At 36.7% G+C, this 24,654-nt stretch overlaps 1 protein-coding gene and 1 pseudogene across 7 annotated transcripts in view; both read right to left on the bottom strand.

Annotated features, from left to right (window-relative positions):
- The window catches only part of STAG2 (STAG2 cohesin complex component), a 139,469-nt gene that overhangs the window by 96,375 nt on the left and 18,440 nt on the right, over positions 1–24,654 (bottom strand). The gene's annotated exons all lie outside the window — the stretch shown is intronic.
- Positions 585–684, bottom strand: LOC142866059 (uncharacterized; annotated as a pseudogene).

The following is a 24,654-nucleotide window of genomic DNA, read 5'->3' as shown; positions in this document are numbered from 1 at the left end:
TGGGATTGTAAAATGGCACAATTGCTATAGAAAACAGTAGGAACATTCCTTTCAAAATAAAACCAGAACTACCATATGATCCAGCAATACCACTTCTGGGTACTCAAAAGAATTGAAAGCAAGGTCTGAAACAGGTATTTGCACACCCACGTTCACAGCAGCACTATTCACATTAGCCAAGAGAGGTGAAAGTAACTCAAATGTACATTGACAGATACATGGATAAACAAAACGTGGTATATACATACGATAGAATATTATTCGGGTTCAATAAGGAAGGAAATTCGGTAACACACTACAACATGAATGAGCCCTGAGGACATTATGCTAAGTGAAATAAGCCAGTCACATAAAGCCAAATTACTATGATTCTGCTTCTGAGGTATCTAAAGTAGCCAAATTCATAGAAACAGAAAGTATAATGGTGGTTACCAGGGACTGAGTGAACAGAGGAAAGTTGAGTTGTTTGATAGGTATAGACTTTCAAATTTTTAAGATGAAAAATTGCTGTAGATCCGTTTCACAATAGTATGAATATAGGTAACACTACTAAACTATATGCTTACAAAATGATTAAGATGGTAAATTTTATGTTTTAAATAATTTTATAGCATGTCATGCTTGCACAGGGGCCATGCTAATCTTCTCTGTATGATTCCAATTTTAGTATTTGTGCTGCCACACATATACAAAGTGTTTTTTACCATGATAAAAAAAAATTAAATTTAAATCTTTTATCAAGCAAGCTTCTCTCATATGGTATAGACCAGGGTTCCTCAAACTTTTTAAACAGGGGGTTAGTTCACTGTCCCTCAGACCATTGGAAGACCAGACTATAGTTTAAAAAAAAACTATGACAAATTCCTATGCACACTGCACATATCTTATTTTGAAGTAAAAAAACAAACGGGCAAAAACACCCACATGTGGCCCGCGGGCCATAGTTCGAGGACGCCAGGCAAAAAATCAATCATTTGAGAACACCTTCCTACTAAACAAGCGTATTATATAACATAACTATTGATATCTTTTGAGATGTAATTTTATAAATTAAGACACTGTATAACTGATATCTATTTTGACAGACTTTTTTCTCCTACTTAATAAGGTTTAGAATGCACAAAAGTTATGTTAATTTTGCAGAAAAAAAATCAAAAGAAAGAATCCAGCTAGCTGTTCCAAAATACATGGAAGCACTTGGATGAGTGAGAACAATCCCAGCTACATTTTTTAAGTTACTCACCATAGAGTATGAAAATTATTACTGAAATTCATTTTACAAATGTTTAACATTTCTCTCCCATGTTCAAAATGTGTTGGTATAAGTCAAGTCTCATAGTTACTGATGAGACAAGAACACAAAACTTAAAGCCAGGGGGAAAAGCAAGAACCTTCTAGCAGCAATGCAAGCAAGCTCCATTCAAGGGTTAGCATACTAAATGGTCTCCTGATGAAACTAGGAATTAGGAATAACTGATCTCTAAAACGCAACATTTGATTCCATTAAACTCAGGGGAGGAAGCATACAACATAAATATGATCCACTAAAAAGAGATATCTACATATATAGTTAGATTACTGGTGCTAGATATCACCAGGGGCCCCCACGCACACATTTTATCCTGTAACCTATTCCATTTTCCATGACTTTATATATACCCATGAGTATAAAGTATACTTTACTATGCCTTCTAAACAGACCAACTCTCACTCTGAGTCCTAAGATAATGGTAGTTTTTAACCCTTCCTAGAGCAAAGACCAACAGACTACTTTATTTCTAAACCACAATGAATACATTAAAGCATCTTACAAAACATCCCCAAAAGGACTATCAAGATGCTTAATAAGGAAGCAAAATAATGAGTCAGCAAACATTTAATATTGAGAATATATTAGTTAATATAAATATATACTAGGGCTAATGTTTTTATGTTTTAGTCTTAAAAGTATACTCTACTTCAGAGAACTTGAAACTACCTTAGATTCATAGTTATTGCAGCTTTGCCGTTATGACATAGTTTGTTGTACCAGTGGTTTATCTGCTAAGTCATTAGTGAGGAAAGAAATTTCTCAATTAGAAAATTCTTTCTACAGAAAAACATGTGTTGTAATGATCCATTTCACAAAAAGGTATCTGCCAAATAATGCAGCAACACTAAAAACAACATGTATGAGGAGATTCTTCTTATGCAAGGATCTCCCATCTTATTCTATAATTAACTTTGGCAACAGTACTCAAAATGCTCTTTTTATCATGAAAAACAATCTCCCTCTCCCTCTTCCCCCACCACCCGCCAATGATTGTGCTCAGCTCTCCTGATTAGTAAATTCCAACTAAGGAAGGAAAAACTTTTTTCCTCCAACTGCTTCATATAAATTATTCTGATGTTTGCCAAAACTTCACTCACATCATTTTACTTGAATGTTTATCTTCATTATGTCCCCACACACAGGTTATTCATGTGCCACCCGCTTTGCCTAACCATAACATCTTACTAGGTATTCAAGTATATTTGATCTGTTTTTCTGTCCCAAGTTACAGAGTAACAAGCAGAGTTTCTCCATTGCTATATACTTTTTAACTTAGTTACTAGTAAACCTACTATTTCAAATTGATCATAACTTGTAGATCAGAAATGGTTCAGAAGTCATTGTGGCAGATTCAACTCTCATACCATAAAAAACAGCATTAACACAACTCTGAAATTCTTCTGTTAGGTCTAGTGCTTAATATTAAAGTTTCCATCAAATTATGTTGAACAATGTGCTACCTTTCACACAAGTTGTAAAATAAGAATGTGTGTGTGAATGGATGTATTTGTATACACAAAAAGAAATACTGGAAGGATTAATAAGAAACACATTTTAATGTTTGTAGGAGAGAGGATGATAAAAAGAATATAGGAGGCAGGAGTCTGTGGAAGACTTCCATATATAGTTTTCCACATAATTTTAACTTTTGAATTAGGAAAATATATTATTTATTCAAAAAATGAAACTGAATTTTTATAATTCCTAAAATCAAAAACTAATTGGAAAAAATAAACCTAATTGTATACATCAAATACCATAAGCATACAGAGAAAGCATTTATATATTGAGTTCAGAACAAAATACTTTGTTTATCCTTAGCGGGAAGAATTCTAAGGACAAAAATAAGAAAATTTATCTTCATGCAATAGTTCTGTTGTTTGTTATAATATTATTTTCTTCTGAAGTTATTTTCTTTATACTATAGGAGAAACCATATAAGTAATCATGTTAATGAGAACCAAGATTTTAAGTATAAAAGAAATAATTAGCAAAGAAACTTAAAAGTTTCTTTTCTTAAAACTTTAAAAAACAAATGCTAAAATTGAAGGAGGGAAATGCAAATTAAAACCACAATCTAGTATCACTACACCTATCAGAATTGCCAAAATAAAAACCAATGACAACACCAAAATGCTAGCAAAGGTGCAACAAAACTGATTCTTACACACTGCTGGTGGAAATGTAAAATGATACAACCACTCTAGCAAAGAGCTTAAAAGTTTCTTTAAAAACAATACACATTTTTACCATAACAATCAGTGGTCTTACTCCTGAGCATGTATCCCAAAGAAAGGAAAACCAACATCCACACAAAAACATGTACACGAATGTTCATAGAAGCTTCATTTGTAATAGCAAAATATTAGAAGCAACTCTGTTAGGGGTTGAATTGTGACTTCCAAAATTCGTATGTTGAAGTCCTAAACCTCAGTATTTCAGAATTGGATCTTATTTGGAGTCAAGGTCTTTATGAAAGTTACTAAGTTAAAATGAAGTACTTCGAATGGGCCCTAATGCAACACGAATGGTGTCCTTATAAAAAGGGGAAATTTGGAGACAGGCACACAGGGAGAACATCACGTAAAAGTACAGACAGACATGGCGGTAAGGCTTCTATAAGCCAAGGAACACCCAAGATTGCCAGACAACAACCAAAAGCTAGGGGATAGGCATGAAACAGATTCTCTTTCACAGCCTTCAGGAGGAACCAATCCTGCCAACTCCTTGATCTTGTATTTCCAGCCTCCAGAACAATACATTTCTGTGGATTAAGTCACCCAGTTTTTGATACTTTGTTATGGCAGCCCTAACAAACTAATACAAACCCAAATATCCTTCAATGAGTGAATGGTTAAACAAACTCTGGTACCTAGAATACATCTCAGCAACAGAAAGGAATGAACTGTTGAAATTTAACAACTTGGATGGATCTCAAGGGAATTATGCTAAATGGAAAAAAAAAAACCACTCACCAGGTTGTATACTGTATTATTTCTATTTATATGACACCCTGAAAATGACAAAATTATGAAGAACATATTAATGGTTGAGAGGGATTAGGGACTAGATAGAGGGAAGGGGATAAGAGGGAGGTGAGTGTACCATAAATGAGTAGCACAAGGGATCTTTGTGATGATAGAAAAGTTTTCTATCTTGGTGGTGGTGGTTACATGCATGATAAAACTGCATAGACTTATACATGTACACAGTTACAAAAATGAGTATGTATAACTGGCAAAATCTGAATAAACTGAAGTCAGCCCTCTATATCCACGAGTTCCCCACCTTTGGATTCAACCAAATGCAAATCAAAAATACTTGGGGAAACAGCCCAAGTGCCCATCAATCCAAGAATGGATTAATAAAATGTGATATATGTATACCATGGAGTACTATTCAGCTCTAAGAAACAATGGTGATATAGCACATCTTATATTTTCCTGGTTAGAGCTGGAACCCATACTACTAAGTGAAGTATCCCAAGAATGGAAAAACAAGCACCAGATATATTCTCCAGCAAACTGGTATTAACTGAGTAGCACCTAAGTGGACACATAGGTGCTACAGTAATAGGGTATTGGGGAGGGGGGAGGGGGGCGGGTATATACATACATAATGAGTGAGATGTGCACCATCTGGGGGATGGTCATGATGGAGACTCAGACTTTTGGGGGGAGGGGGGGAAATGGGCATTTATTGAAACCTTAAAATCTGTACCCCCATAATATGCCAAAATAAAAAAAATTAAAAAAAAATACTTGGGGAAAAACGAAAAATAACAATAAAAAAATACAAATGAAAACAATATAAGAACTATGTACATAGCATTTATATTGTCAGAGGTATAATCATCTAGAGATGATTTAAAGTATATGGGAGGATGTACATAGGTTATGTATAAATATCAGGCCATTTTATTTAAGGGGCAGAAGCATCCATGGATTTTGGTATCCCTGGGTCTTGGAATCCATCCATGGATTTTGGTATCCCTGGGTCCTGGTCCCAGTTCCCTGGGAACTTGGATATCAAGGGAGAACTGTATGTAGACTGTACCAATGTCAATTTCCTGGTCTTGATATTATATTACAATTATGACAGATATTACCATTGGGGGAAAGTGAATGAATGATACAAGGGATCTTGCTTCTATTTTTGTAACTTTCTATAAATCTATTATATACTAAGATTTAAAAAATTTTAAACAGAATCTTAAAATTTTTAATAGAATACAGAAGAAAAGTGAAAGCAGGGACTGGAACAGGTATCTGCATGTCTATGTTCATAACAGCATTATTCACAATTGCCAAAAGGTGCAAACAACTCAAGTGTCCATCAATGGAAGAACAGATGATGAACACAATTTGGTACATGCATACAACAGAAAACTGGCATTCACTCTTAAAAAAAGAAAATTCTGACACATGCTACAACATGGATGAACCTAGAAGACATTATCCTTAGTGAAATAAACCAGTCACAAAAAGAAAAATGGTCTAAAATTCCACTAATATGGAATATATATGTAAGGTACCTAGAAGAGTCAAATTCAAAGACAAAGTAGAATGGTGGTTGGGTGGCCATGGGAATGGGAAATTAGTGCTAAATGGGTACAGATTTTCAGCTGGGAAAGATGACGTTCTGGAGATGGATGGTAGTGATGGTTACACAATGATGTGAATGTGTACGTAAAGCCACTGGACTGCACACTTCAAAATGGTTAAAATAGCATATTTTATGTTGTGCATATTTTACCACAATAAAAAATTTAAAAAACAAAATGTTTAATTGGAAATACCAATATAAACTCATGTTTTTTAAAAAAACTCAATATGACTACAGTGTATTAGAATATACTAATATATCAATGAAAGTTTTATCATTTAAGTTTCATTATAAAACTCAAAAAACAGTAAGCATAAATACACACTATCATTATAGTAACTAAAATCAACACTTTAATTTGAAAATTGGTAACTAAAGGAAAATATTAAGTATTTATCCTGTCTTTCCATTAAGAATTGTATTTCAGGCCGGGCGCTATGGCTCACACCTGTAATCCTAGCACTCTGGGAGGCCGAGACGGGCGGATTGCTCGAGGTCAGGAGTTCGAAACCAGCCTGAGCAAGAGTGAGACCCCGTCTCTACTATAAATAGAAAGAAACTAATTGGCCAACTAATATATATAGAAAAAATTAGCCGGGCATGGTGGCACATGCCTGTAGTCCCAGCTACTCGGGCGGCTGAGGCAGGAGGATCGCCTGAGCCCAGAAGACTGAGGTTGCTGTGAGCTAGGCTGAAGCCACGGCACTCACTCTAGCCTGGGCAACAAAGCGAGACTCTTGTCTCAAAAAAAAAAAAAAAAAAAAAAGAATTGTATTTCAGCTAACAATCTCAGTTGATAAGGAAAGTTCTCCTTTAACAAGCCAGTGAATACAGAATGAGTGACTTAGAAAACTGTTTCATAACTCCTAATCAGTGACTCAAGAAAGGATTATCAACTACTGTTAAAAATATCAGGTGTATGATTGATGCAGAAATGGCCATCTTTTCATTCCCATGTAAAACCACACAGATTAAAATGTGAAAACCTAGCAGTGCAATGGGAGGATCAGATGGTTACCCCCCTAAAGCTATGGATTAATTTTATTATCACTAACATATCTATTGATGAGATGTATTAAATATACAAAATCATCAAGGATGTGTTCTAGCCAAAAATATTTTAAATTGAATTCCTGAAGGTTTTTTTTTTTTTTTTTGAGACAAGGTCTCTTCCTGTTGTCCAGGCTAGAGTGCAGTGGTGTCATCATAACTCACTGCAACCTCAAATTCCTCAGCTCAAGTGATCCTCCTGCCTCAGCCTCCCCAGTAGCTAGTATTACATAGGCATGTGCCACCACTCCCAGCTAATTTTTCTGTTCTTTTCTTTTCCTTTTTTTTTTTGTAGAGACAGTCTCGTTCTTGCTCAGGCTGCTCTCAAACTCCTGACCTCAAGTTATCCTCCAGCCTCACCCTCCCAAAATGCCCAGATTATAGGCGTGAACCATTATGCCCAGCCTCCTGAAGGCTTTAAATGTAACTTCCACTACAGGAAATACAGGGGACAAGTGGTAAAGCCTATATGACCACTAAAGAACAAAAACAGCCAGAAGATAGAACTTTCCAAAGAAAACTGCCCCCAACTATTCAACAAGATGGTGTAACTAAAATATGTGATGGTGGGGTACAACATGGCTAACTCTCAATGTGCTGAAAGAAGCCAGTCATAAGAGTACCTACTGTATGAGTTAATTTATATGAAATTCAAAATTCTAAAAGATGCAAAGTATGGTGGCACATGCCTGTAATCTCAGCTACTCGGGAGGCTGAGGCAGGAGGATTGCTTGAGCCCGGGAGTTTGAGGTTGCTGTGAGCTAGGCTGATGCGACGGCACTCACTCTAGTCTGGGCAACAAAGCGAGACTCTGTCTCAAAAAAAAAATAAAAAATAAATAAAAGATGCAAAGTAATCTACCTTGACAGAAAGGAGATCAGTAATTGCATAGAGCCAAAGTAGAGGAGACTGACTGCAAAGATGCAAAAAGAAATTTTTAAGGGTGATGGAGATGTTCTTTACTTTGATTATGGTGGGTGGTTACAAGGGAATATTCATTATGAGTGAAGTTTATTGTACATAAATTATGCCTCAATATATAGTCATGTGTCATATAACCATGATTATAAGTTCTGAGAAACACATCATTGGGCGATTCTGCCACTGTGCAAACATCAGTGTACTTACATAAACCTAGATGGTATAGCCTACTACAAACCTAGGCTACACGGTATAGCTTATTTCTCCCAGGCTACAAACCTGTACAGCATGTTACTGTATTTAATACTGCAGCCAACTATAATGCAATGCTAAGTATTGTTGTTTTTGGTTTTTTTTTTTTTTGTTTTTTTTTTTTTGGAGACAGAGTCTTGCTTTGTTGCCCAGGCTAGAGTGAGTGCCGTGGCGTCAGCCTAGCTCACAGCAACCTCAAACTCCTGGGCTCAAGCGATCCTCCTGCCTCAGCCGCCCGAGTAGCTGGGACTACAGGCATGTGCCACCATGCCCGGCTAATTGTTTCTATATATATTAGTTGGCCAATTAATTTCTTTCTATTTATAGTAGAGACGGGGTCTCGCTCTTGCTCAGGCTGGTTTTGAACTCCTGACCTTGAGCAATCCGCCCGCCTCAGCCTCCCAGAGTGCTGGGATTACAGGCGTGAGCCACCGCGCCCAGCCTCAATGCTAAGTATTTATGTATCTAAACACAGAAAAGGTACAGTAAGCCAGACACAGTGACAGTGGTACAAGTCTGTAACCCCAGCTACTTGAGAGGCTGAGGCAGGAGGATCCCTTGAGCCCAGAAGTTTAAGACCACACTGGGTAACACAGCGAGACTCTGTCTACAACAACAACAACAAAAGAGTACAGCAAAATATGATATAAAAGATTTTTTTTAATGGTATGCCTATATAAGGCACTGGAGCTTGCAAGACTGGAAGTTGCTCTGGGTGAATCAGCAGGTGAATGGTGAGTGAATGTGAAGACCTAAGGCATTACTGTATACTACTGTACACTTTATAAACAATGTACACTTAGACTATAATAAATTTATTTTTAAAAATATTTTTCTTGGCCAAGTGTGGTGGCTCACACCTGTAATCCCAGAACTTTTGCAGGCCAATGTAGGAGGATTGGTTGAGGCCAGGAGTTCAAGACCAGCCTCGGCAACATAGCAAGATCTATTCTTTACAAAAAATAGAAAAATTAGCCAGGCATGGTGATGCATGTCTATAGTCCTAGCTACTTGGGAGGCTGAGGCAGGTGTATCTCTTGAGCTCAGGAGTTTGAGGTTGTGGTGAGCTTTGATGCCACCGCACTCTAGCCCAGGCAACAGAGCAAGATCCTGTCTCAAAAATAAATTAATTAATTAAGCAATGATTAAAAGTATAATATAAAAAATTATAAACCAGTAACATATTCCTTTATTATCAAGTATTACATATTGTACATAACTGTACGTGCTATACTTTTATATGACTGGCAGCTGGCAGCACAGCTTTGCTTACACCAGCATCACCACAAACAAGTGAGAAATGCATTGTGCTACAATGTGACTAGGTGAGAGCAATTTTTGAGTTCCATTATTATCTTACTGGAACACCATCATATATGTAGTCCACTGTTGATCAAAACATCATTATTCAGCACTTGACTATAGCTGATATAAAAAGAGGGTGGGCAATGCTAGATTATTAGAGTTATGGCTTAAGGGACCAGATTCAATGCATAAGCACAGTTTGGATAAACCAGGTAGAACAAACAATTACGAATAATTGGGGAAATTTGAATATGGACTGGGCATTAAGAAAATGAAATTTAAAGAGCAAAAATATGAATTAAAAAATTAAGAAAACAACAGAAAATGAATTTTTATTGACATGGAAAGATGGAACTATATAAAAAAGGAAGGAAGAAAGAAAAGGAGAGAGGGAGATAAGAAAGACACAAAAGCCTATGTACAGAATGATGTCTCTTTTTTCTAATGGCACATATGTATGCATAGAGAATATCTGAAAAACAGAAATAGCATGGTTTTGCTTTATTTGTAGATATCTGTATTTTCTAACTTTCTACAACATACATGTACAACATTGTTAAGAATATTTAACTTTTGACCAGCCTGAGCAAGAGCGAGACCCCGTCTCTACTAAAAATAGAAAGAAATTACTTCGACAGCTAAAAATATATAGAAAAAATTAGCTGGGCATGGTGGCACATGGCCTGTAGTCCCAGCTACTGGGGAGGCTGAGGCAGGATTGCTTGAGCCCAGGAGTTTGAGGTTGCTGTGAGCTAGGCTGATGCCACGGCACTCTTGCCCGGGCAACAGAGTGAGACTCTATCTCAAAAAAAAGAAAAAGAAAAAGAAAAAGAAAAAGAAAAAGAAAAAGAAAAAGAAAAAGAAAAAGAAAAAGAAAAAGAAAAAGAAAAAGAAAAAGAAAAAGAAAAAGAAAAAGAAAAAGAAAAAGAAAAAGAAAAAGAAAAAGAAAAAGAAAAAGAAAAAGAGGCCGGGCGCGGTGGCTCACGCCTGTAATCCTAGCACTCTGGGAGGCCGAGGCGGGCGGATTGCTCAAGGTCAGGAGTTCAAAACCAGCCTGAGCAAGAGCGAGACCCCGTCTCTACTATAAATAGAAAGAAATTAATTGGCCAACTGATATATATATAAAAAAAAAAAAAATTAGCCGGGCATGGTGGCTCATGCCTGTAGTCCCAGCTACTTGGGAGGCTGAGGCAGAAGGATTGCTCGAGCCCAGGAGTTTGAGGTTGCTGTGAGCTAGGCTGACGCCACGGCACTCACTCTAGCCTGGACAACAAAGCGAGACTCTGTCTCAAAAAAAAAAAAAAAAAAAAAAGAAAAGAAAAGAAAAGAATGTTTAACTTTTAAAGTATATTTAAACATCAATCCAGAGGGGAGGGAAAAGGGAAAGAAAAAAAATCAATCCAAAGCACACGAAAGATCCTGAAATCACTATTTATTAGGGAAATGCAATCGAAACACAATAAGGTACTACTTAACCCATTAGGATGGCCATTACTTAAAAAATAAATAACAAATATTGGTGAGCATATGGATAAACTGAAACCTTGTGAATTGCTGGTGGGAATGTAAAATGGTACAGACACTGTGGAAAACACTATGACTGTTCCTTTAAAAATTAAACATAGACTAATACCACATGATCTAATAACTGCACTTCCAAAGAACTGAAGGATTCGAAGAGATATTTAATACACCTACGTTCATAGCAGCATTATTCACAACAGCCAAAATCTGGAAGCAATCCAAATATCCATATCAACGGATGAACAGATAAAGAAAAGTAGTTCATACATATAATGGAATATTATTCAGTCTTAAAAAGGAAGGAAATTCTGGCACACTAAACAACATGAATAAACCTTGAATTCATTAAGCTAAGTGAAAAACAAGCCAGTCACAAAAGGACAAATATTCTATGATTCTACAAATATGGAATACACATATGAATGAAGTACCTAAAGGAGTGAAATTCAAATAGAGTATCAAATTGTGGCTGTCAGGTGCTGGAGGTATAAGGGAGAATAAAGAATCATTGTTTATGGGTACAGAGTTTCAGTTCAGGAAGATTAAAAAGTTCTGGAGATGGATAGCAGTGACAGTTGCACAACAATGTGAATATACTTAATGCCACTAAACTGTGCCCTTCAAAATGGTTAAAGAGCAAATTTTGTTATGTATATGCTACCACAATTTTTAAAAATCTGCCTAGTCAAAATCCTAGCAAGATTTTTTTCAAAATCAACAAGCTGATTCTCAGTTTTGAAAAAGCTAAGAAAATTGAATAGCCAAAACCAATTTGAAAAAGTTGAGAGGACTCAACTTGATATCAAGGCTTTGTCTATAAAGGTACAGTAACAAGACAGTGTCAATGGTGACCAAGACAGATCAACAGAATAGAACAGAAAATCCTGAAATCGACCTACGCACATATGGTCATTTGATTTTTGACAAAGTTGCAAAGGCAATTCAATGAAGAAAGATGGTCTCTTCAACAAATGGTGCCGGAATGACTGGATATCCATATATCCAATAAAAGTTAATTCTTCCCATACCTTCTATCATATGCAAAGATTAACTCAAAATGGATGCTAGACTCAAATGTAAAAACCTAGAACTATAAAAACTTCCAGGCACTTTTTAACTGCAGCCACCAAAAGTGGAAACCGAAATATCCTTCAACTGGTGAATGGATAAGCAAATTATGTTACTCCATATAATGGAATACTATACAGTAATAAAAAGGCACAAATTTCTGCTACACACAAGGGGGCTAAATCTCAAATGCATCCTGCTAAGTGAAAGAAACTAGGATCAATGGGTTACTTGTTATATGAAATAATTTATGTGATAGTCTGGAAAAAGCAAAAAACAGTATGGATGAAAACAAGATCAGTGGTTGCCAGGGACTTGGGTTGGGAGAGAAAAAAATGAATACCAAGGAGTATTGGAGATATTTGGACATGGGAATATTGGTATTATCCTATATCTTGATTGTGGTGATAGTTAAGACAACCATATACATTTGTCAAAATTCACAGAACTATACACTAGAGAGAATGAATTGGACTGCACATAAATATCTTAATAATTTTTTTAAAAATCTGTGTTCATCAGTATTTGTCCCCCCACAACACTCAAATGCTTCCTACTGATTTACTTCATCAGCATCTACACTGGAACCCCAAACTATCTGTTTTAACTGTCTGAATAATATTTAACTCCATGTTGCTATATGAGTGTTATTAACACATATTGTCTTTCATACCAATTGACACGAGATTGAAGGTTTTGGCCAAAGGCTATATGCATCTATAATTTTAACAGATCATATCAAAACTGCTCTCCACATACAGGGGTTATACCAATTTATACCTCTATCAGCATATGTATGGATCTATCAGTTTCACCAACAATGCGGTCAAGACTTAAAAGATTTTGGCAATCTGCTAAGTGAAAAGTGGTATTCAGGGCATAGGTTAACTCCCTACACGAAATTCCACTTCACAAACTCAGGAACCAAGCATACATTTTCAATAAATCCTTTGTTATTCAAAACATCAACCAAACACATTTGAATAATATGGTATTCCTCACTATCTGAACTCTTGGTAAGGAAATCAGGAATAAAACAGGTTTGGCTAAGAAGGGATATTTGTATTAAATTAAAATTAATATTCACTTCTCTAATTTACTTGTTTAAGTATTACTCATATTGTCTTTTCCACAAATGCTCTTTGCTCATATCCTCTGCCCATTTTCCTAATAGACTAATGATCTCTTTCTTACTGATGCCAAACAACTCTTTATGTGTTATGATAGATGGCCCTTCAGGCTTCATACGTCAAAGGTTCTCTCCTCCACTTCCAGAAGCAGACCATTTACTTTTAGGCTTTTTTGTGCAAAAGGTATTACATACAGTCCTACTATATCATCTAGTCTGACTAAACCTTGTCCTCTAGGGCTTTATCTTGTAGCCTGCTCACCCCTTTACCTACTCCCATTGCCACATACAAAGGATATTATTTTGCACTTTAGCTTTCTGAGATCAGCTATCCCTGGGCTAGCTCACTATTCTCCATGCTTCTTTGATGCACTACCTACCCACCCCTACACACATTTTTTGTAATCTGCACATTTTATCAGTCTCCAAGTATGCTAAAAATAGGAGTCTGCAGAGGTTTTTTTTCTGTTCATGTTGTTGTTTCTGTATTATACCTGAGGAAAAAAATACTCTCACACCACCATGGTAAGACAAGTCTTACCAAAATACTTAAGCAAGTAATGGCATAAGATGGCTTCTACAGTGCATTAACTTCCCCTAAATACTAATCAAAACTGAATATTTTTTAAAAGGTTAAAAGCTTTTATCAATGGCTAAGAGGCAAAAATCTGGGCTGGAACCTGTCTTCTGCACATTTGTCTCACAAATATATGGTTGTCTTATTAGGAAAATCCACATAACAGCTCTTCAGAACATAAATGAGATTATGCTTTTTAAGTATTCTGAATTACTCAACTTCAAACATAAGGTCTTAGTTACATTTCTTTGTATTTAAGTAAATATCTAAAACTATCACATAGAAAACGCTGAAATATTTCATACCTCATTCAATACATGCAATAAAAACAATATTGTTTCCTTACAATTGTACACACAAAATGATCTCTAGCAAAATCTTGAGCAGCAGAAAATCCCCAACAGCTGCTACACTTTACCATCAATCTTATTATAAAGCAATAGGCATTTGCCATGGTTTGAATATGGCTTATTTATCCCCACCCAAACTCATGTTGAAATTTGATCCCTAGTGTAGCAGTACTGGGAGGTGGGGCCTACTGGGAGGTGTTTGGGTCAAAAAGGCTGATCACACATGAATGACTTGATGCCAGTTCAGTGAGGTAGTGAGCGAATTCTCGCTCTGGTGAAAACTAGATTAGTTCTTGCAGGAACGGATTAGTTCTTGCAGTTCAAAAGAGACTGAGTTGTTACAAAGCCAGGACACCTCTTGGGTTTTTTTCTAACGTGTCTGCTTCCCCTTTGACATTCTCCACCATGTTTTGACCTAAGATATAACCCACACCAGAAGCCAAGCAGATGTCATGCAATGCTACCCAGCCTGCAGAACTAAATAAACCTCTTTTGTTTATAAATTACCCAGCTTCAGGTACAGCAACACAAAACAAAATTTGTTGCAATTATATTTCCTGAAGAGGAACAGTAACTCCCCCATAATACCTATAGGTGATGGCTTAATAAGTGATGGAAAATTCCATCTATAAGAGAGCAGTTCTCTTAAATTTCAATATAAGAATCATATAAAATTGCTTGCTAAAATGCAGGGTCGGCCGGGCGTGGTGGCTCATGCCTGTAATCCTAGCACTCTGGGAGGCCGAGGCAGGCAGATTGCTCGAGGTCAGGAGTTCAAAACCAGCCTAAGCGAGACCCCATCTCTACCAAAAATAGAAAGAAATTAATTGATCAACTAAAAATATATATACAAAAAAAAATTAGCCCGGCATGGTGGCACATGCCTGTAGCCCCAGCTACTTGGGAGGCTGAGGCAGCAGGATTGCTTGAGCTCAGGAGTTTGAGGTTGCTGTGATTAGGCTGATGCCACCGTACTCACTCCAGCCTGAGCAACAGAGTGAGACTCTGTCTCAAAAAAATTAAAAAAAAAAAAAATACAGGATCACAGGCCCCACACCAGGGACTCATTCAGTAGATCCACATATAAGTCTCAGGTATCTGTATTGTTCACAAATCCCCTAACACAGGTGAATCCATACCCCACTTTAAGAACAGCTACTGTTAAGACATGGAATTAGCAACCTGTGATATACAGGATGACCCAGTTTTAGAGACACAGAAAGCATAAGTAGGCCAGGCGCGGTGGCTCACGCCTGTAATCCTAGCACTCTGGGAGGCCAAGGTAGGCGGATTGCTCAAGGTCAGGAGTTCGAAACCAGTCTGAGCAAGAGTGAGACCCCGTCTCTACTATAAATGGAAAGAAATTAATTGGCCAACTAATATATATAGAAAAAATTAGCCGAGCATGGTGGTGCATGCCTGTAGTCCCAGCTACTCAGGAGGCTGAGGCAGTAGGATCACTTGAGCCCAGGAGTTTGAGGTTGCAGTGAACTATAAAATAACACCACTGAACTCCAGCATGGCAACAGAGTAAGACCTAGTCTTTAAAAAAAAAAAAAAAGCACCCAGAAAGAAAGAAACATCTAGGTGTCAAAAAGCCTGATGTCATCAGGGAACTACAAACAGCTAGATATTATTAGTCCAAGGTATAAGGGGAAGGGAGGCTGGTTGGTTTGGAATGCCCCTCAGAAACTCCTACTGAACCTCAATTATTATCATCCTATGTAAGACACACTCTCTGAAGTCTCCCAGATAATCCTCATTCTGTTTCTATACTCTATACTTCCGTTATGGTAACTCTGTATTTGAATATTTTTGTTTCTTTAGCTACCATCTATATTAAGACTGTGGACTGAGAATAAAAACTGCATCTTATACACAATTAACTCTGAAAAGGCACCATTAAAATACATACATAGTAAAGTTTGGTTTTTTTTTTAACATAGATTATGCCCTAAATCACATCCCCATGAACGTCCCACACAACAAAAAGTGTTCAGTTAACTTAGTATACAGAAATAATTATTCAATCACTTTTTCTAGAAGAAAAACCACTACATCATATATGTGTGTGTGTATGTGTGTGTGTGTGTGTTTTAAAAATCCCATGGGGATACCTAGGCTTAGAAACACAAAGTACACACTGATTTAAAAAGTGTTAATACTGTAAAATGTAGGGTAGCATCATTAAACGAAACAAACAAGAGCAACAGGTATGATTCCATTTGTTTATACTTCGACAATTTCTAGAAGGATACAAGTAAACTTATTAGCGGTGGTTACCTGTGCAGACTTGGAATGGAGGGACTGGCATTTTTCACTTGGCACCCCTTTTGTACTGAATTTTTACCATGGGCAGGGATCATTATTTTTATATAATACAATTAACAACAAAATTCTTCCTTCTGTTGTAGTATGCTCTAAAAATTTAAAAATTCTCAATGTTGTAATTAACAAAAAAGAAAAAAAAAGAATAAAATGAAAAATAAATAAAATAAAAAATAAAAATTTAAAAATCCTTTGAAAACACGAGGACCATGCTTCAGAAACTATTAAGTCTACCAGATACTACTACTATGAAATACACAACAACCCAAGAAAGGCAAAGATTCTAAGGAATTACAGTACAAGGAACTCTCAATAGTTTCACTTGTGGACATACTCCTTGAATATTAGCTTAAATCAAATGGGAGGGCTGGGGAGACAGACAGACACACAAAGACAGGCAGGGAGACCCACACAGAAAGAACGAACCTCATCAGTTTAACGAGAATGAAACAACTGAAAAAGTATTCTGTACGTTTTCAAACCACCAAGACCACAGTACCATTTACCCAGGCAAATTCTTTTTAACAAGGTTCTTTTAAAATCAGAATATAAATGAGGAATGCGAGAATCAATGGTGTACTGTGTCTTGTAGTACTCACAGATGACTGGAAAAAGAGAAGAAATCAGACTAACACCTCAACCAGTCTTTTTTATGGAAGCAATGAAACAGAAAAGAACACACATACCATAAAGTATATCAACCATAAAATATATGAAGTAATTTGGAAGGCAGAGAGCAATAAAGTATTTGCCTTGCTGATTGACAAGACAAGCTACAGAGAAAGCAATGGGCATAGATTGTAATGGATGATTTCCCTCATAATACTGCAATGGGGCATATACCTAGGGCTTTAAAAATACTTCTTTAATGACACCAAGAAGATTCTAAAAAAAAATTAGGATACAAAAATACTTACATAACACAAAAGTCTATTTATTGCAGCTATCATTTAAGAACAAGAAAAGAATAAAATAACAGTAAAATTCAAGGGTGAAATGCAGGTTAAATGATAATGTGCTAAGAGTTTACCAATAAAATAAAAGGTCAGTAATTGAGACCATTAAAGTTCCCCCAACACATAAGAAATACACTAGACCATGGCATCTAGATTCAACCTCTGAATGTTTTGATGTCAATGTTCTTCAGTATACACCACACAGAAAGCATGTTGTCTTGGTTTTTCCCCTCTTGATTATATAAAATTATCTTTTAAAAAAATCAGAACAATCACATAGCATTCCAATACCTTGATAAATCACCTATTTGGATTTTCCTTCTCAGCCATTGTCCATAAGTGCATGTACATGCCTCTGTGCAGATTTTTAAAAACTATAATCACAAAATGAATACAATTGTGCATAATTTTTTCATCTCCACATGCATTTCTATCATTTCTGTAACTCATAAAAAAGTCTAATAGTTTATGAAATTCCACCAGATGAGATATAATCTAGTCATTTATTGCTAGACATTAAGATTGACCCCAATACCTCATTATAATAACTAATACTGCTTCTCACATATACATTTTATGTGGAATTTTCCCTTACTTTCTCATTATTAGATCCAAGTAGACCAACATTTATTTTAGGGCTCTAATCAAGATACAGGGTACATCTCTACAACTTTCTTCTACTTGTAAAATGCAGAGAGATTTGTACTTATTCCCTGCAAGGTTACTAAGAATTTAAAATGACAGATGCCAAGCTCCTAGCTTAGTGCCGAGCACTTAGTAAAATTCAATAAATGGTAGTAACAATATTAAAATCTTCGTGTTCACTAACACTTAAGATGATAATAGTTATGCATATCAATCTGTATGAATGCTGATGTAAAATAGTGGGTTATATTTGCTACTAACACTTTTCCAAATTTGTTTTCATCTTTGTTGCCCCTTTCTGTAGTATAATGAAATGAATTTCATCTCTGTGACATTTTCAATAATGCTAACATTATCAAGCACATTCCATGTGCCAGACACTTAACATAATACACTATTTTTACTTATTTCAAGGTAGGTGATATCCTGCCCATTTTACAGATGAAGAAACAAAAGTTAGGTAATTTCCACAGGGTCACACAGTTAATAAATAATGGTGTCATAGGGTTCTACCTTAAATCTACTTGGCTCTAAAGGTTAAGTTTTTTATACTATCCCAAACTCCCTCAAAATGTATTCAAATATTTTTGGAAGCTATACACCATTACAAGTACAGACATGTGCCAGAAAACTATTAAAGAAACACAAATACCCTTGTTATTAGCCAGTCAATTCATTAGGTAGCACATACTTCTCCAGAATCAAAAAAATGTAGATTAGAAAGAACACAAGACTGATCTGAAGAGATCTGGGGTTGGAATCCCGGCACTACTATATTAGCTTTATATTATTAATTTATTTCCCTCATATATATAAAGGAGGTTAGAGTACTAGTCTGTAAGACTCCTTCCAGCTCTAAAATTCTATGGTTCTAAAAAATACAGAACCAGAACCAGGAAACACAGGGAAACAGTTATAGTGCTTATTTTACCAATTCTAATTGTGTGACCTTGAGCCAAATTGCTTAGCTCCTCTGAAAGACTAATTTCTCATTTGTAAAGTAGCATTAATAACACAAGACCTCCCTCCCTAAAAGATTATTATTACTATGAGGACAAAATAAAAGTGCTATGTAAACTCCACAGTACACTAAAACTATGGTGGAATCATTACTACTATCACATTTGGTTGAAACACATAATGAGCAGGATGGGCCAGGCGCCATGGCTCACGCCTGTAATCCTAGCACTCTGGGAGGCTGAGGCAGGCAGATTGCTTGAGGTCAGGAGTTCTAAACCAGCCTGAGCAAGACTGAGACCCCCGTCTCTACTAAAAATAGAAAGAAATTAATTGGCCAACTAATATATATAGAAAAAAATTAGCCGGGCATGGTGGCACATGCCTATAGTCCAGCTATTCGGGAGGCTGAGGCAGTAGGATTGCTTGAGCCCAGGAGTTTGAGGTTGCTGTGAGCTAGGCTGATGCCAAGCACTCACTCTAGCTTGTGCAACAAAGTGAGACTATGTCTCAAAAAAAAAAAAAATGAGCAGCATGGCTCAGATTTTGATATTAGGCAATATCTTCAACAGTGGAGAATACAGTGCAAGCAAAAGCAAACATACATCCCCCCACAATCTACAAGATGATGGCAAAAAAAGAAATAGTTTCTAACTACTCTTTCCTCACCTGCTTCAGATATCTTAACTTCTGCAATATGCAAAAGAAACTTGTCTAAATTTGGAAATAAATCAAAGTAGATGCTTAAGAGTAAAAGTTTAACTTGTAAAGATAAAACTAATCAGAATAAAATATGCTGATAGTCACAGTTCAGACAAAGTTAAACACAGCAAAAGATTTATTTGATGAACTTTGAATTCTGTGTATTCTAACCTTAGCTCCAACTTCTTGTATTCTATAGTAATACTGAAAAGCCCCTCAGAACTCTTAACTTTTTTCTGCTTTTCAAACTGATTTTTTAAAAGCTGAAATTTCTGAAAGTTCAGAAGTTTAGTTGCATCACAAACAGAACTAAATTTATTTTTAAATATTTTAATTAGTATCCAGATATATTAATAAATTAAATCACTCATATTCATTCAACAAATATTTCTTGAGCACCTGCAATATACCAGACACTGTTAGAAAAACCAAGTTTAGGCAGAGTGGTGGCTTGTGCCTGTTATCCTAGTACTCTGGGAGGCTGAAGCAGGAGGATTGCTTAAGCTCAGAAGCATGAGACTAGCCTGAGCAAGAGTGAGACCCTATCTCTACCAAAAACAAAGGGGAAAAAAAAAACCCAGCCGGGCATAGTGCATATCAGCATGCCTATAGTCAGCTCCCTGGGAGGCTGAGGCAGAAAGATAGCTTGAGCCCAGGAGTTGGAGGTTGCAATAAGCTACAATGTCACTGTACTCTACCCAGGGCAATGGAGTGAGACTCTGTCTCAACCACAACAAAAAAGGGCAACTCAGTATCCTTTCTCACAACCCCCCCACACCTTAGAGACAAATAAAAAGAAAAGAAAAAAAGAGAAACCAAGTTTATAGCATTGAACAGAAATGTTCTTACTCCATGGAACATAAGGCACATTAGGGGGAAGAGAAACAAGAAAATAACAAGCACTAGTAAATGTTAACATGAAAATAAAACAAGATGATTGTGTTGAAAAGAGCATGGGGCTCTCTATTCACAATATTTAAATGTAATGTTAATATGCATGGTCACTGCAAGCAAAACTATAAATACTTTTTCTTTTGAGACAGGGTCTCACTCTGTTGCCCTGGCTAGAGTGCAGTGGCATCATCATAGCTCACTGCAACCTCAAACTCCTGGGCTCGAGCAATCCTTATGCCTCAGCCTCCCAAGTAGTTGTGCCTACAGAGGCGTGCCACCACACCCAGCTAATTTTTTCTACTTTTTGTAGAGACAAGTCCTTACCATTACCCAGGCTGGTCTTGAACTCCTTGCCTGAAGCAATCTTTTAGCCTCAGCCTCCCAAAGTACTAGGATTACAGGCATGAGCCACCTCACCCAGCCTAAATAATACATTTTTATCTTCCTAAATAAAAAGTATTAATCTATAAAGGGTACGGTAAAATTATTCTATATGGTATTTTCATTTGTCCCTAATCTCTTTCTAGATCAGTAAATGTTTTCAATACTAAGTTGCTAGTGTCTCTTTAATCACTCTAATAGTTAGTTAGTCTAGATATCATAAAGAGTATCTTTTTCCATAGATTTTGCAATGCCTTGGTACTGACAAATCCCAAAGAGGAAGTCTATGGACTTCCTACCTAGTAGTATTCTATATGGACTACTACCACCTGGCATAACCATAAATGCAATCATAATTATTTTTTAAAGAATGATGTCAAACAGCCAATTTTACTTTATCCACCCTGCTCATGACAAAAAAATAATGATTATTAATAAGAAACAGACTGAACTGCTAATAAAAATCTCCTTTCAATATAGGCTTCATTGCTAAAATGATTACACTGCAGTAAAAAAAAAAAAAAAAACTCTGGGCTTTTCCCACTGATTCTCTCATACTCTATTTACAGAACACTTGAACTCAGCGCATCCACAAACTGGCTGTACACTGAATGTAACTTAGCACTACTGGGCTAGACAAGAGGAAGGATAGATTATTACAAGTTTCCTAAGCAACTGCTTGCTGTTTGTAAATTGAAATCAAGTAGGAGAACCGTAAGGTGAACAGACATTACAAAATACACAAACCCAATTTAAAATAAGTAGATACATCTATTTAATACTAAAAAACACCAGTACTAACCAGAAAACTACTGTATATTCATAAGGCCCTCAGGTTAAACTGAAGTGTTGTCAGTCACATCCAAAATACCTTGCTGAAAAACAAGGGGAAATGCTTATTCTATCTAGTAATCAAAGAAATGCAAATTAAAGGAGTCTTAGGTACTACTGGCCAAGACTGTTTAACATCTCCAAAGAAGGAATAATATGGCTAGCTAACATGTATCACAGTACTGGTGGCTCTGTAAAATGGGTGCAACCCTATTAAAAAACAATATAGCTCAGTTACCAAGAGCTTTAAAAATGTTCATGCTGACTGACAGCATGATCCCACTGCTGGACATAATTAGATAGTAGGAAAAAAATTAAGCTACTTCTAGAAGTACTGCTGTCTAAAAATGAAGACAAAGAAACAGGCAAATGTGTACAAGGAAAACAATTAGGTAGTTCATGATATGGCAAAAACAAAACAAAACAAAACACAAAAGTCTGCATAGGCCAGACACAGTGGCTCACACCTGTAAAACTAGCACTTTGGGAAGGCAAGGCAGAAGGATCGCTTGAGGCCAGGAGGCCAGGAGTTCAAGACCAACCTGGGAAACATAGCGAGACCCGATCTCTACAAAATTTTTAAAAAAAATTTAGTCAGCCCTGGCCCAGCTACTCAGGAGGCTAAAGCAGGAGGATCCCTTGAGCCCAGAAGTTCGAGGATGCAGTGGGCCATTGCACTCCAGCCTGAGCAACAGAACAAGATCTCGTCCCCCAACCCCCCAAAAAAGAGTCTATATAGCTCTACCACACATCACATTCAAAAATAAATTACAGGTGGGGCACGGTGGCTCACACCTGTAATCCTAGCACTCAGGGAGGTCGAGGAGGGTGGATCGTTTGAGCTCAGGAGTCTGAGACCAGCCTCAGCAAGAATGAGACCCCCTCTCTACTAAAAAGATAGAAAGAAATTAGCTGGACAACTAGAAATACATAGAAAAAATTAGCTGGGCATGGTGGCACATGCCTGTAGTCCCAGCTACTCGGGAGGCTGAGGCAACAGGATCGCTTGAGCCCAGGAGTTTGAGGTTGCTGTGAGCTAGGCTGACGCCATGGCACTCTAGCCAGGGCAACAGAGTGAGACTCTGTCTCTAAAATAAATAAATTACAGATGCGTTAAATTTTTAAATGTCAAAAAAGTAGAAGAGATTTCCATGTGGTAGGTCCAGGGAGGCTAGAGTGCTGCAGGGGATATTGGAATATGGAAAAGCATTTGATGTTTTATATTCTTTTTACTTAATACATATAATATTATAATCATATAAAACATGCCCATGGCACTCTGTACTTCCCCTTTCGTAACAATTACAACTGCTTATTTAACATCTTTTTCCCGAATAGACTGTAAATTCGATGAGTGCAGGAACCAGGCCTCTCTTTGTCACTGCCACATCCCCACTGCTTAGCACAGTGTATGCCATATACTAGGTACTCAAATATTTGCAGAACAATTCCACTTCTGGATATATATACAAAAGAATTGAAAGCAGTGACTCAAACAGATATTTGTACATCAATGTTCATATCAACATTAATCACAATACCTAAAAAGTAGAAGTAACCCAAGCGTCTGTTAACTGATGAATGAATAAACAAAATGTGGTATCTACATACAATGGAATATTATTCGGCCTTAAAAAGGAATGAAATACTGATACAAGTACAACATGGGTGGACCTGGAAAACATTATGCTAAATGAAATAGCCACACACAAATGGACAAATATTGTATGATTTCACTTACATGAATGAAATACCTAGAATAGTCAAATATTAATACAAAGACAGAAAGAACAGTGGTTACCAGGGACTGGGAGGTAGGGGAAAGGGTATTAGTGTATTACTGTTGAATGGGTACAGTTTTATTATGGGATAATGAAAAAGTTCTCGATATGGATGGTGGTAATGGTTTCACAACAGTATGAATGTATTATACTTACTGTCACTGAACTGTACACTTTATTTTTTTTTTTTTTTGAGACAGAGTCTCGCTTTCTTGCCCAGGCTAGAGTGAGTGCCGTGGTGTCAGCCTCGCTCACAGCAACCTCAGACTCCTGGGCTCAAGCAATCCTCCTGCCTCAGCCTCCTGAGTAGCTGGGACTACAGGCACGAGCCACCATGCCCGGCTGATTTTATATTATATATATTAGTTGGCCAATTAATTTCTTTCTATTTTTATGGTAGAGACGGGGTCTCGCTCAGGCTGGTTTTGAACTCCTGACCTTGAGCAATCCGCCCGCCTCAGCCTCCCAGAGTGCTAGGATTACAGGCGTGATGAACTGTACACTTTAAAATGGTAAATTTTATATTACCAAAATATTTTTAGAATGAATCAAGTGAAATTATGCGTGGCTTTCCACGTTGATCATAATTTCCCTTTGAAGTATCACCCAAGAAGCAGAAAAATGAGATGATCCTATAAGATATTCATCTCCAGCATTATTCTACCCAAGTTAGCTTTTCCACAAAAGTTGAAGAAAACTAAAGTGGTTGCCTACACATGTATTTCACATAGAATAAAGTCTCCTTTCCTATTGTTACCACTGTTCTTTTAATAGCATTGTGGGTTAACGGAGGTGTAACAGACTTTTGTTAGTTAGCCTGGAATGTAGTCATCATGTGTGATATCCTTTCTTGAGGGAAAATCTGCAAAACAAGCAACCTACAAATATTTAGAATACAATGTGCCCATTGGTCTGTCTAATATAGTATAAAAAACACGTTTGGCACAAAAAGATAAATACTGCATGATTCCATTTATATAAGTTATCTAAAGTAGTCAAACAATTAGAACAGAAAGTAGAATACTGGTTGCTAGGGACTAAGGGGAGAGAAGAAAAGGGAATTATTGTACAGTGGGAATAAAGTTT

This window comes from Microcebus murinus, chromosome X (assembly GCF_040939455.1).
Source record: "Microcebus murinus isolate Inina chromosome X, M.murinus_Inina_mat1.0, whole genome shotgun sequence".
Taxonomy (NCBI): Eukaryota; Metazoa; Chordata; class Mammalia; order Primates; family Cheirogaleidae; genus Microcebus; species Microcebus murinus.
The sequence above is the reverse complement of the archived record's forward strand: the minus strand, read 5'-3'. Positions and strand labels throughout refer to the sequence as shown.